Source organism: Octopus bimaculoides, chromosome 6 (assembly GCF_001194135.2).
Source record: "Octopus bimaculoides isolate UCB-OBI-ISO-001 chromosome 6, ASM119413v2, whole genome shotgun sequence".
Classification (NCBI taxonomy): Eukaryota; Metazoa; Mollusca; class Cephalopoda; order Octopoda; family Octopodidae; genus Octopus; species Octopus bimaculoides.
The window spans coordinates 103,907,415-103,911,782 of record NC_068986.1 but is presented as its reverse complement, the minus strand read 5'-3'; the positions used below and the strand labels follow the sequence as shown (position 1 = coordinate 103,911,782).

Below are 4,368 nucleotides of genomic sequence, written 5' to 3'. Positions count from 1 at the left end.
TGTGTGTGTGTGTATGTGTGTACGTGTACGTGTATTAAAGAAATTGAGTCCAGAATCGATGAGGCTAGCTCCGCTTTTAGTAAGCTTTATCACAGACTTTGGATCAACCACAACGTATCGAAAAAGGTGAAAATCGATGTATATAAATCTGTGGTCTTGACAACATTGTTTCTTGTCGCTGAATCTTGGACTCTGTACCGAAGGCACATCAACCAGCTTGGCGGTTTTTCATATATCTTTCTTGCGTACTATCTCCAACATAAAACCGAGTGACCATATTCATAACAGTGAGGTACTAACAAATTTCAACATATCAGGTACTGAAGCCATTCTCATCAAACTATAACTTAGATGGTGTGGTCATCTCTCACGTATGAGTGAGATAAGAATTCCGAAGCAACTTCTCTTTAGCCAATTCCCAAGGGGAAGGTCAGTTTGAAGGCCGCTCTTGCGCTTCTGAGACAAACTAAAAGACAATGTGAAACGATGCAACATTCCCTTTTCTTCCTGATAAAACAAAGCATCAGACTACAAGACCTGGCACTAGTCCTGCTTCTCCTCAGCTCAAAGATTTGAGCAAAGTTGACTCCAACATCGGGACCAACTTCGTGCAAGTATGAAAGCATCCTGGCAAAATACTGCTCCTCTAAATGGATACCTTACCTGTCATTGTGGTTTTGTGGTATGAAGCAAAACAGGCCTTACCTTCACTTAAGAAAACACATAGTATATAATCCACAAGGACTCAAGGAAACTTATTCCTCTACTTGTTCCATTTGCCAAAATGTTTGCAAGGCACCAGCAGGCCTCAAGAGACACATTCGTGTCCATAGAAAATTATTAACGCTTTAGTTTACAGAACTATCATTTACAGAACTTTCATTTGTTTTATATATATATACATACTAGTGTCTATGTATAATATCGTGTGGCCTGTGTTAGATTTTGTCGTTTGCGTCTGTTTCTAGAAATACTGAAAAATACTAGAATAATTTCTAAAAATGTTTTTTGTTAAAATTGCACATCTGTAACTGTAAATCAACAGCAATAAGCATTTATCATACTAACTATTTGATTCTATTCCTGCACAAAAGGATTGAAAAGCTTTGACTTGGCTTTTAAGTGAACATATATATTCCGTGTATTTTTTAATAATCATCGTCTTCTCGTTGGTACAGAGTTTGCAGGGTTCTCATGCTGACAAAGATATAGAAAACTATTTCGTACTCATAATGTGTTGCACCACAAGTGTATATAAAACAGATGATGACTTATAGACCCCAACCACGCACTGAGGCTAGATAACCATTTAGAAACATAGTGACGTGGTCGCTGAAGGGACCTTAAAACTAAGGCCATTATACAGGAGACAGAGCTCAAATCTGATGTTTGACTGAGAGATGTTTACAAATGATGCTTCCCCCACAAAAATATATTGTCAAAAGCTACGTTTGGCGCTTGAAGGAGAAAAGTAGAGCATTGGCTGTTAACTGTACAATTGCCGAAAATACATATATGTTTTTTGTATACTATCTCTAACATAAAACTGAGCGACCATATTCATAACAGTGAGGTACTAACAAATTTCAACATATCAGGTGCTGAAGCCATTCTCCTCAAAATACAGCTCAGATGGGTCATCTCTCACGTATGAGTGAGATCAGAATTCCGAAGCAACTTCTCTTAAGCCAATTCCCTGACTATGTATCGCCGAAAAGAGAGTCACTATCAACATCTCTCACCTTCCAAGGTTAAAACAAAAGAGCTAGTCATAGATTTTTCAGCCCTGTATGCCAAGACATAAATTCATACTTTCTGAAAAACTGACACTTGTCTTAACCCTTTAGAATACCTAACTGTCACCTATCTTTCAATTTCATGTTCTCTTTCTTGCTGTTCCCTACCTGTATTCTCCTCCCCTTCTGGTTTTCACCTCTCTCTGTCTTTGTTTACATATATAGGCTTATGTGTTTGAAAGTTTGTGGCATGTTGTGTGTGTTTGTGCGAATGTATAAATGCGTGTATGTCTGTGCTTGTGTGTGTGTGTGTGTGCGTGTGTGTGCGCAAGTGAATGTGGTTATCGTTGTATGATTTTGAGAAACACGATTCTATAGAGGCAGCTTGCTTGTGTAGATATACCAATATACTACCGCTGAATGGGCCCCACAGAGCGGAGGCCCGCCTTTAGAATACAGAAGCTAACTCAAAAGTACCTAACTCCGGCACAGCATAGAAACGCTCCTGTCATATAACATTATAAAAATGAGGCTCGTCAAAATATTTTCCAACCCCTTTCTTCAGAGTTACATCTGAACTATAATATCAAATGGAGGATAGTTGGAAGATCAAAGACCCCCATAAAAAGGCTGTGAAAGATGTGGTGTCTGCACTGCAGAGCAGAACGTTGTACTAAATTGCTTTTAAAGGCTAATTGGGAATAGTTCTGTAACTATGTTCTGAATAGTTCTGTAACATAGTTAATCTTGTATAACTAGCCATCATAACCAGTTTTAAAAGTGTGGTTATGAGAGTCAGAAGCTCTCAGTGCTCTGATGCAGAGATTTTGGACGAGTGCATCATGCGATACATTCGTTATTTTTAGTGAACTACGATTTATCTTCCTGCTAAGACGTAACTAGGAACTTCTGTTTTGCCTTTATTTCAGTGTTTTTACAGATTGTTTTGTTTTTGTATCTTTTTACTATGGAACTATACATTGCTTGCTTGATAGTAAAGTATTTAGTAAACACTTTGATGTTGTGCCCCAGCATGGTCACTGTCCAATGACTGAACCACCTAAGATATAAACACAATATTGATATAAATACAACAGCAAGTTCACAATAATATTGCAACAATGATGCGACGTGCATTATATCAAAATATAACACGTAAAGAATCTCATAAACATTTGATATCAGACTTATAACTTTAATATCAAATGGGACAATATCCAATTTACACACTACATTTATTATATTTTATTGTTTCTTTGTAGAATTTAGATTTCGGTTATTTAGAATTCTTTTGAGATTAAATGGATGAAAGTTATTTAAAAAGAAATGTCAATATTCCAGTCCATTTTCTTCCATCTTTCAATTGTTTCCTCCATAAATCTTTGGTTATTTCTATTACTTAAAACCTGGAATGATAATGAAAGAAAAATTGTTTTAAGGTATTAGAATATTTACGTCATAAGTAATTGGAAAATTCGAGATAAATGAAATAAATCGTTTTTAACGGTGAAATTAAAATTATACAAAACTAGAAAGTGATGGCCAGAATATTCTTTTCTGCTCTAGGCACAAGGCCCGAAATTTTGTGGGAGGGGGCCATTCGATTAGATCGACCCTAGTACGCAACTGGTACTTAAATTATCGACCCCGAAAGAATTAAAAGCAAAGTCGACCTCGGCGGAATTTGAACTTAGAATGTAGAGACAGACAAAATATCGCTAAACATTTCACCCGGCGTGCTAACGTTTCTTATTTCTTTATTGTCCACAAGGGGCCAAATATAGAGGGGACAAACAAGGACAGAGAAAGAGATTAAGTCGATTACATCGACGCCAGTGCGTAACTGGTACTTAATTTATTGACCCCGAAAGGATGAAAGGTAAAGTCGACCTCGGCGGGATTTGAACTCAGAACGGGAAGAAATACCGCTAAGCCCGGCGTGCTAACGTTTCTGCCAGCTCGCCGCCTTAGCGGCCCGAACATTGGCTTAAAAACCTCTGGGATGGAAAAGGATTAAAAAAAACGAATACTGCCCCTAGGACTCGAGCCTAGATCTACTATGTCTGTAATAAACGTTCTACCATTATACCAAAGTAGCAATTCAAAATTTCGCCATCCATCTTAGAAGCTTTGTTCTTACCTGTGAGAATTGCAAACTAATGACGTTATAAGAGGTTATAAATTTCGACAGATATAAAAATAAATGGCTTTTAATCGTGGATCTCGAAGTGGATAGAGCAGCGAATAATAGCGCGTAAGATATTATAAGACTAGCATTCTTTAGTTATGGCCTGCCACTGAAATAAGTATGTGCACCCATTCTACACCTTTTATTTTAACTCTCTGTCATTCTTTCATTCTATAAGATGTAAAGCGCGACTGTAGAAAGCAACCAACCAACCAACCAAATGACTAACCAACCAACCAACCAACAAACAAGCAAATTATTTGTATCGCTATTATTATCACTATACATGCATACATACATATAAACATAAACAGCCATCCACACAGATAGATAGATAGATAGATAGATAGATAGATAGATAGATAGATAGATAGATAGATAGATAGACAAATAGACAGCCACCCAGACAGACTGACTGACCTACAGACAGACAGAACAGATATA

At 37.2% G+C, this 4,368-nt stretch overlaps 1 long non-coding RNA gene across 1 annotated transcript in view; it reads right to left on the bottom strand.

Annotated features, from left to right (window-relative positions):
• Nucleotides 1-2,906: 2,906 nt before the first annotated feature.
• LOC106872969 (uncharacterized) overlaps nt 2,907-4,368 on the bottom strand; it is a 16,981-nt gene continuing 15,519 nt past the window's right edge. The window contains exon 3 of the long non-coding RNA XR_001409820.2: nt 2,907-3,142. This is a non-coding gene — a long non-coding RNA (uncharacterized LOC106872969). The remainder of the gene's footprint in view (nt 3,143-4,368) is intronic.